The sequence below is a fragment of the Dama dama genome, chromosome 20, assembly GCF_033118175.1.
Source record: "Dama dama isolate Ldn47 chromosome 20, ASM3311817v1, whole genome shotgun sequence".
Classification (NCBI taxonomy): Eukaryota; Metazoa; Chordata; class Mammalia; order Artiodactyla; family Cervidae; genus Dama; species Dama dama.
In genome coordinates, this window is record NC_083700.1 from 19,710,596 (window position 1) to 19,721,171 (window position 10,576).

Consider the following 10,576-nt stretch of genomic DNA (forward strand, 5'->3'; position numbering starts at 1 on the left):
AATCAGCCATGGATTTACATGTATTCCCCATCCGGATCCCCCCTCCCACCTCCCTCTCTACCGGATCCCTCTGGGTCCTCCCTACTTTACTTAAGCGAAAATAAATGTTTTCGCTTAAGTAAAGTAGTGAAACCATTTAAATTAAAATACTGACAAAAGAAATGAAGGCACGGTATGCGGGCGGCACCTGGGGAGTGAGTCTTAGGGCACCTGTCTGTGACAGGTGTGACAGACCAGCCATCCCTCCCCTCAAGCCAGGCACGACCTCATTCCTGAGCTCTGGATCCCAACACTGCCCAGGTCATCCTGGCCACCTCAGAAAAAAGTGGACGTTGCCCAGAAGGCCATGTGACCCTAGGATGCTCCCAACTGCCTCACTTGGCTGAGTCAGCCGGACCATGACCCTCTTTCCGGAAGTAGCCTTCTCTACTCTCCCCGGGTCAGACAAGGCCACGTGCACCAGTGTCTCTGAGGCAGATACCTGAAGCAGGGCCTCTCGCACTTTCCAGACACTCTCCCAGTGCACGAGGCAGCTAGGCTGCCTGACCACCCCCGCTCGCTCCCACCTCCTCGGTGAAGAGGACTTTGCTTCTAGGATCCTCCGCATCTGGGAGGGCGCCGTGCCAGACTCCTTACCTCCCCTGCGAACCCCAGCAGCCCTTTCAGGATAGCGAGTGGCCCTGGCACCCCAGGGCTCAGCTCTGGGCCTCACATGGCGCCTGGGTCTGGGAGCACCGTGGCAGCCCTCCAGGGGAAGGGGCACAGCACCTCACGATAGGATAAAAGCCCGGGGCTTCTGGGACGGCGGGCAAGTATGCCCCCTAGTGGTCAAGAGGGGCGTCAGGCTCGTTCCTTAATTGCAGCTGTTGACACCGTTTCCCAAAAGCAAGATGGTTTTAGGTGCAACGTAAGCTTTTTTGAAATGCTTGAATTATTTACTCTTGAGTGTTTTAAAAAGAAATTATTAGGCCCCGCCCCGCCCCGCCCCGCCGGCCGGGGTGCTCTAGGTGCCGCGCGGAGACCCTCTGCACCCCTGCGAACGTTGCGCTGCAAGCGGTGCGAAGCTTGCTGGCCGCGGTCGGCAGCCTGCGCGCCATCTCGGCACCCAGCGCGCCCTGCTCGCCGGGGCCCTGGGGACTGCGGGTGGGCCCTGCTCTGCTGTCGGTGCGGAAATTCACAGAAAAACACGAATGGGTAACAACAGGAAACGGTGTTGGAACAGTGGGAATCAGCAATTTTGCACAGGAAGCTTTGGGAGATGTTGTTTACTGTAGTCTGCCTGAAGTTGGGACAAAGTTGAACAAACAAGATGAGTTTGGTGCTTTGGAAAGTGTGAAAGCTGCTAATGAACTCTATTCCCCTCTATCAGGAGAAGTAACTGAAATTAATAAAGCTCTAGCAGAAAATCCAGGACTTGTCAACAAGTCTTGTTATTGAAGATGGTTGGCTGATCAAGATGACATTCAATAACCCTTCAGAACTAGATGAACTAATGAGTGAAGCAGCGTATGAAAAATACATAAAATCTATTAAGGAATGAAAATGGAACCCCTCAATAAACTACTTTGAAACAACTTTAAAAAAAAAAAGAAATTACTAGTATAACAACCCCTTTTCTTGAATATTATTTTGCTCTGAGGCTAACTTTTTTAAGTGAGAGATTAACATTGGTTTAAAGGAAATAATTGAATAAATATTACATGGATGTTTCATTAAAGGGCTTCCCTGATAGCTCAGTTGGTAAAGAATCCACCTGCAATGCAGGAGACCCGGGTTCGATCCCTGGGTTGGAAAGATCCCCTGGAGAAGAGAAAGGCTACCCACTCCAGTATTCTGGTCTGGAGAATTCCACGGTGTCCATGGTGTCACAGAGTCATACTCGACTGAGCAACTTTCACTTTCAACATTTAAATCAGTGCACTTTGAATAAAGCAGGTTGCCATGCATAACATCAGCAGATCTTATCCAATCAACTGAAGGTGTAAATAGAATAAAAACACCCACCAACCTGAGTCAAAGAGCCAACTTATTGGAAAAAACCCTGATGCTGGGGAAGATTGAGGGCAGAAGGAGAAGGGGGTAACAGGATGAGATAGTTGGATGGCATCACTGACTCAATGGACATGAGTTTAAGAAAACTCCAGGAAATAGTGAAGTACAGGGAAGCCTGGCATGCTGCAGTTTGTATGGTCCCAAAGAGTCAGCCATGACTTAATGACTGAACAACAACGATGATGACCTGAGCAAGAGGGAATTCTCCAGTGGAATGCCTTCAGACTTCATCTGTACCATGGGATCTCCTGGGTCGCCAAGCTGAAGATGCTGGACTTGCCTGTCTCCATAGTTGCCTGAGCCAATATCTTACAATAAAACTTTCCCCACATATATACAAATCCTATTGGCTCTGTTTCACTGAGGAATCCTAATAGAGTTCAGTTCAGTTCAGTCATCCAGTCGGGTCCAACTCTTTACCACCCCATGGACTGCAGCACGTCAGGCTTCCCTGTCCATCACCAAGTCTATCACTGTTTCCATTGTTTCCCCATCTATTTGCCATGAAGTGATGGAACCAGATGCCATAATCTTAGTTTTTTGAATGTTGAGTTTTAAGCCAGCTTTTTCACTCTCCTCTTTCACTTTCATCAAGAGGCTCTTTAGTTCTTCTTCACTTTCTGCCATAAGGGTGGTGTCATCTGCATATCTGAGGTTATTGATATTTCTCCTGGCAATCCTAATTCCAGGTTGTGCTTCATCTAGCCTGGCATTTTGCATGATGTACTCTGCATATAAGTTAAATAAGCAGGGTGACAATATACAGCCTTGACGTACTCTTTTCCCAATTTGAAACCTAATAGAGTGAGTCATTTCAAATAGTCTTTCCAGCTTCCACCTAGGTAGAACTGTGAGGAGGACAGCAGGGGAAAGAAAGGTTGACTCCAATATTTGATGCTCTGAAGTGCTGAGGGGGTCACTCTATTCTCTGTTCACAAGGCACATTCACCCTGGCTTCATGGCTTCCATCCTCCTTCCCTTCCCACCAGGGCCCTTGCACACCAGGTCTGAGAGCACTCCCACTGCTCACTCTTCATGGAGAAGAACTAAATAGTGCAAAGTAGGTGGAGTCTGGACCCAGGTAAGGATATGTAGTTTCCTGGCTCTGCTCCCTGATGACCTTGTAACACTTGCTTATCAGAGTCCTTTCCCTCCATGGAATTCTATTGTATCTGTAGGATAAAAGGGCAAGACAACAAGATGTCTAAGGTATCTGGAGGATGTGAGTGCCTTTCCCCATGTCTGGACTCCTTCCACTTCTTTTTGTCTCTGCCCCTGCAATGGTAGAAAGACTTATCTGATTGGTAAAATTTAGTAAGGGTAAATGGCTCAGGTCTGCCAGCGTTCCACTGGGAGCTACAGAGATCCTCCATGGCACAGCAGGGACCTACATAAGTTCAAGGAAGCCTGCCCGAGCCCAGGACTGCCATTAGGTGGGTAACTCTGCCTAACCATGGGGCCTACCACGAGTCATGAGTAATCCCCAGCAACAGATCTAGAGCCACAGCCTATAACTGCATGACTATCAGTAAGAAAGTAGCATTCTGGCTACTGTATTTTCTTTCTGCTTAATATTCCAACACTGTTCAGAAATAGAGCAGGAGGTAGGATGTGATTTGTTGACATTCTGTGGCAGAATGCAACAATTCCTTCTAGCCTCTCTTATTCAATAAGACAATGAAAATATCCAGTAAATAAATTCTCTCTAATGTCACCCTTCATAGGTACTATAAGAAATTGGAAATGCTTGCTGGTAAACATTATACAACCATACACCCTCAATGGAAAACATATAATGGAATAAGACAGAGTGCCTGAAAACTATGGACATAGGTTCATGATATTGTACAGAAGGCAGTGATCAAGACCATACCCAAGAAAAAGAAATCGAAAAAGGCAAAATTGTTGTCTAAGGAGGCCTTACAAATAACTGTGAAAAGAAGAGAAGCTAAAGGCAAAGGAGAAAAGGAAAGATAGACCCATTTGAATGCAGAGTTCCAAAGAATAGCAAGGAGAGATAAGAAAGCCTTCCTCAGTGATCAATGAAAAGAAATAGAGGAAAACAACAGAATGGGAGAGACTAAAGACCTCTTCAAGAAAATTAGAGATACCAAGGGAACTTTTCATCCAAAGCTGGGCACGATAAAGGACAGAAATGGTAGGGACCTAGCAGAAGCAGAAGATATCAAGAAGAGGTAGCAAGAATACATAGAAAAACTATACAAGAAAGATCTTCATGTCTCAAATAACCACAATGGTATGATCACTCACCTAGAACCAGACATCCTGGAATGTGAAGTCAAGTGGGCCTTAGGAAGCATCACTATGAACAAAGCTAGTGGAGATGATCTAATTCCAGTTTAGTTATTCAAAATCCTAAAAGATGATGCTGTGAAGGTGCTGCATCAATATGCCAGCAAATTTGGAAAACTCAGCAGTGGCCACAGGACTGGAAGAGATCAGTTTTCATTCCAATCACAAAGAAAGGCAATGCCAAAGAATGTTCAAACTACTACACAATTGCACTCATCTCACACGCTAGCAAAGTAATGCTCAAAATCCTCCTAGCCAGGCCTCAACAGTACATGAACCATGAACTTCCAGATATTCAAGCTGGATTTAGAAAAGGCAGAGGAACCAGAGATCAAATTGCCAGCATCCGCTGGACCACTGAAAAAGCAAGAGAGTTCCAGAAAAACATTTACTTCTGTTTTATTGACTATGCCAAAGCTTTTGACTGTGTGGATCACAAACTGTGGAAAATTCTTAAAGAGATGGGAATATCAGACCACCTGACCTGCCTCCTGAGAAATCCGTATGCAGGTCAAGAAGCAACAGGTAGAACTGGACATGGAACAACAGACTGGTTCCAAACTATGAAAGGAGTATGTCAAGGCTGTATATTGTCACCCTGCTTATTTAACTTATATGCAGAGTACATCATGCAAAATGCTAGGCTGGATGAAGCACAAGCTGGAATCAAGATTGCCGGGAGAAATATCAATAACCTCAGATATGCAGATGACACCATCCTTATGGCAGAAAGTGAAGAAGAACTAAAGAGCCTCTTGATGAAAGTGAAAGAGGAGAGTGAAAAAGTTGGCTTAAAGCTCAACATTCAGAAAACTAAGATTATGGCATCTGGTCCCATCACTTCATGGCAAATAGATGGGGCAACAATGAAAACAGTGACAGACTTTATTTTTGGGGGCTCCAAATCACTGCAAATGGTGACTGCAGCCATAAAATTAAAGATGCTTGCTCCTTGGAAGAAAAGTTATGACCAACCTAAACAGCATATTAAAAAGCAGAGACATTACTTTGCCAACAAACTAGCCTAGTCAAAGCTATGGTTTTTCCAGTAGTCATGTATGGATGTGAGAGTTGGACTGTGAAGAAAGCTGAGCACCAAAGAATTGATGCTTTTGAACTGTGGTGTTAGAGAAGACTCTTGAGAGTCCCTTGGACTGCAAGGAGATCCAACCAGTCCATCCTACAGGAAATCAGTCCTTAATATTCATTCATCAGAAGGACTGATGCTGAAGCTGAAATTCCAATATTTTGGCCACCTGATGCAAAGAACTGACTCATTGGAAAAGACCCTGATGCTGGGAAAGATTGAAGGCAGGAGAAGAAGGGGATAACAGAGGATGAGATGGCTGGATGGCATCACCGACTCGATGGACATGAGTTTGAGTAAACTCCAGAAGTTAGTGATGGATAGGGAGGCCTGGTGTGCTGCGATTCATGGGCTCGCAAAGAGTTGGACACGACTGAGCAACTGAACTGACTGACTGACTGAAGAGCTTTATCAGGATCCCTCAAGAAATGTACATGAATGTCAAACCGTTACTGGTTTATTCAAACTTAGAGATCTGTAGTAGACCATTTTGGTTAAAATCTACTCCCTCTCTTTTACTAGCTATGTGATTTCAGGTAGGTCATATAACCTCTCTCCATGCCTCAGTTTTTTATCTATAAAATGAGGATGATAATAGGAACTTGAAAGTCTTGCTAAGCACCATAATACTTCTGGTATATTTCATACGCTGAGTTAGTCCCAGATCCACAAGCATCTTACCTCTAGAATAAAATCTGTGGGACCAAGAAAGGAAATTGTTCACAGAAGTCCTGTGTGCTCAGTTGTGTCCATCTCTTTGTGGTCTCATGGACTGTAGCCCACCAGGCCCCTCTGCCCATGGAATTTTCTAGGCAAGAATACTGGAGAGTAGGGTGTCATTTCCTACTCCAGGGTATCTTCCTGACACAGGAATCAAACCTGTGTCTCTTATGCCTCCTGCATTGGCAGGCAGATTATTTACCACTAGCCCCACCTGGGAAGAACTGATGGGAATAGTCAAACTAAACCAAATGTGAGGGTTTTGGCCAGCAACAAGGATACATTTCTAGACAAATCTGAACTATAAAACAGGACCATCTTCCCAGGATGAAACCCTCAGATTGATATCAGATTGACTAACTTAGCTTCCAAGCCCAGGCAGTGCTTTGGGACACATGACACATACCTACCTGTGCAATGTACACAGAGCTCCGCTCTCTGATGACCTGTCTTTAATTCCTCTAAACTGCCACCAGGTGTCCACAGACACTCATACATCCCCTCTTTGGCTCGCGAGTCAACAAAAGTGGAAGCTGGAACAGAGAGGGGAGTACTTAGCCCAAGGACGCATGGTTTGGCAGTGGGCAGAAGAAGACTCTGTAGTGGAACCCAGGTTTGTGGTCAGTGCTCAGCCTAGCTCCAACGTGCTCCATGGCTAGAAGGACAGACAGATTTCAAAGCAAGAATTCAAGGTTCAGCAAGAACCTAAAACTTCATCATATCACCATCACTCTGACTTTTATTCTCTTCCAAACTTTCTAGGTCTATTCATTTTGGCCTTGATCTTAAGCTATCTCAACCTTGCAACCCTCTTCCTCTCTAATAACCAGGTCACACTCCAAAGCCAGGTCTGCAGTCCCTTGGGTAAGAAGGAACACTAGCAGCGGACCCCATGCTCCCAAGCCCACCATGTGGGAAATGGGTTGAAATTCACGTCCTTTCAACTCAGACTGAGAGGTCATTCAGCCTTCTCATCCCAATGTGTCTCATCCTCTTCAAAGTCAGAATCCTGCCACCAGCTCTGGCTCCAGCTCTGTCACCTGAGGGAGGCCTTATTCTTCAGGTCTGACTCTTTCATAATGCCCTCTCTATTCTTCTGATTTGGGTGAGCTCCCAGGCCCAGGGTGTCGGTAGAGATGAAACTCCTCTTTAGATTTTGCATGATTAGAACAATCAGTACACAAAACTAGAAACAATAATGAAACATGAGCAACAAGACTAAAAATAATACTGTTATCAGTTGGTCTATTGCTATTCCTGAGCCTGGGGAAGGAGACCAAGTTTCTTCCTCACTTGCACTGCCATGCAGTCTGTGCCCGGGCTGGGGCTGTCACTACTCTAAGGCTGGCAGGAGAAGCCACACTGACCTGCACCATCTGCTGCCACAGTGGACATCCAGAGCTCTAAGAATCAGCCAGTGGGCTTGATTCAAGCTGGTGCTCCACGGCCAGGGAAGACATTAAAGAGAAATGTAGTTTCACTGCTATGAGGGGAAGACCTTGATAGCTGTGAAAAACTGCCACCCAGACATTGCATTCCCCACAACTGACTGAGCCAACAGAGCCCTGCCTCAAAACTCATCCAGAGCCTTTCCCAACACTCTTTTTGTGAAACTTTGGCCTGTCTCTGCCTGTGTCTTCCTCAAAGAGAAGAAAAGGGGGTGCAATAGACAGACTGGAGGTGAGAGAATGAGTTTGATTATTTGATAATTAAATTAATCAGCACCACAAAGCCAGAAGCTGAATCTGATCTTGCATCCCCCAGACATGTGCCCAGGGCTCAGCATAAAGCAAGCTCACATAAATGTCTGTTGAATAGACAAACATGAATGAATGTGACCAATCAGTTCTGAGTGCCAGCTTTATGAGAGGAGCTGACAAATTATAGTGTAACCAGAGCTGGCAGCCAGGATTGTAAGTGTTCTGGAGATCCTGTCATATACAAAAAGTGAAAAGAACAAAAGAGATAGAGACAGGGAAGGGGAGATACAAGAGGAAGCCTGGACAATTGTTGTCTGAAATCACCTCAAGGAAGAATCTGATGGGCCCTGATTTACATTGTTCCAGAAGGCAGCATAGAAGCCAAGGAACAGAGTTCCCAGGTAGCTTTATAGCTCCAAGCAGATGGATATTCCCCATGGCTGTAACTACCCAGGTGTGGGTAGTTCCCAGGGCCTCCTCCATCAGAGGGAATGGCCACACAGAGGCTGGACACCACCATGGAGAAGGGCACCAAGGCAGGCCTGTACCTGGTGAGAGGTTCAGACAACAGACCAACGGCTGACATTTCCTGGAAGAGTCCAGATTCATTTCTTCTTCCCCCAGGAGGAGAACAAGTTTTCATGCGAAATGAGTCCTATGCGGCTCCAAGCAAAACTATGAAAAGGGAAAATCTAAATTCAGCATCCCTCACTTACCTTTTCAGAACCCTTGTCATCTCTGCTTGTAAAACTCCTAACAAAAACATTCTTGTCTTAGATGTGAGTAAACAAAGAAAAGAACTTACTTAAGAGTGATAATCTCTTTAATTCCCTGATGGTCCTGTGGTTAAGGCTCTTCTTTCACTGCCAAAGGCCCAGTTTCAATCCGTGGTCAGAGAACTACGATCTCACAAGCCACATGGCATGGCAAAAAAAAGTCTTAAAAAAAAAAGAGCACTAAAGCTTTAATATGCCAATTCGCATTTTGAAAGAGGGTGCCACAAGAAAGCAATGAGCAAAGCTAACCCTGGGTTTGCAGCACAATATCTTTTGAATGGGGAAGTCCTCTGCAGACCCTCTGATCAATCAGCCATGTCCAGCATAGTGCTAGTCAGAAGGCAAAGGAATTGCATTGGGAGGCAGAGTCCTTGGTTTTTAAGTCCTCACTCCACCTTATACTATGTCAGTCAAGTTTTTGGTTACCTACTTAGCTTCTCTGAGCTTCATTTTCCTCATCTGTAAAGAAGTGTTACTGCCCCCCTTCTTGAACACAAATATGCAAAGAGCAAACAAAAGAGGTCTGAAGGAAGACAAAAGAAGTATCAACTCCGACCCAGGGATAGGGCTGAGCTGAGCTAAAGGCCAGGCCTGATCCCTGCCTTGAGCCCAGGGTTCTGTCCCCACTCAGGAGGCCCCTCTGTTCTCTTTCAACATCCCAGGTATGTCCAAAACCTCTGAACGTACTCCCTTCCACAACCACATCAAGCACTCCAGAAGATTTCCTCAACCTCTGCCTTTTCCATCCCTAGAGGCATTTTGTCTGCTTCAGAGGGCGACAGTTCCCATAAACCAAAAACCAACTGAGCCAATTCAGGCCGCTAAAGCTTTGGGTTTCTTTATTGAAATGCTTGGGCTTCTTTATTGCAAATAAAGAGTTTCATTACTCTGTTGCAAAGAACTGACTAAGAACAAATTAAAACTGACTCCCACAATGACCTGATGACCTTGCTGATGATGTGACAGCACAAAAAGCAATCAGATAAATTTCAGAACTAAAGACTTTCAAAAATTGAAATATAGTTGACTTACAATATTATTTTACTTTCATGTGTACAACATAGTGATTCAACATTTTTATAGATTATGCTCCACATAAAGTCATTATAAAATATTGGCTATATTCCTTGTGCTGTTCATTACATTCTTGTAACTTATTTATTTTATACCTAATAGTCTAATTTCATACCTAATCCCCTTCACCTACTTTGCTCCTCCCTACCCTTCTCTCTGATAACAAAGAGTTTGTTCTCTGTATCTTTAAGTCTGTTTCTGTTTTGTTACATTCATTCCACTAAGGATTTAAGTCTTAACTGAGATTCAAGACAATAGTATCTTTGGTTATTGCCTGTCTGCTTGTTTGTCTTGTCCCTGGACAGTTCCAGTATAAATTAAATTAGGGGTGGGCTAATGCTTTCTATAAAATCCAGACAATACATATTTTAGGCATTTGTGGACTAAAAGTATATCACATACTTTCTTATATATAACAAGAGGGAAAACAAATTTCTACAATCTTTTGATAAAATTCAAAATATAAAAAATAATAATTGAATACAATTTTTTGTAATATAGGTCTACTACTACTGTGTGAGTGCTCAGTCATGTCCGACTCTTTGCAACCCCATGGACTGTAGCCAGTCAGGCCCTTCTGTCCATGGGATTATCCTGGCAATAATACTGGAGTGGGTTGCCATTTCCTCCTCCAGGAGATTTTCCTGACTCAGGGATCAAACCCATGTTTCCTATATCTCCTTCATTGGCAGGTGGAATCTTTACCAATGAGCCACCTGGGAAACCCAATGAGAAAAAACTGCAATTCTTTTTTAAGGAATAATATTTCATTTAGTTGAGGCTCAAAGTTATTTTTTCTCATCACCCAAAATCAATTGCAAATATTCATCTGCTGTTACTGACATGTAATGAGA

General features: G+C 44.4%; 1 pseudogene; it reads left to right on the forward strand.

The window, feature by feature from the left end:
* The first annotated feature begins 890 nt into the window (after nucleotides 1–890).
* On the forward strand, nucleotides 891–1,540 carry LOC133074491 (glycine cleavage system H protein, mitochondrial-like; annotated as a pseudogene).
* Nucleotides 1,541–10,576: the final 9,036 nt, after the last annotated feature.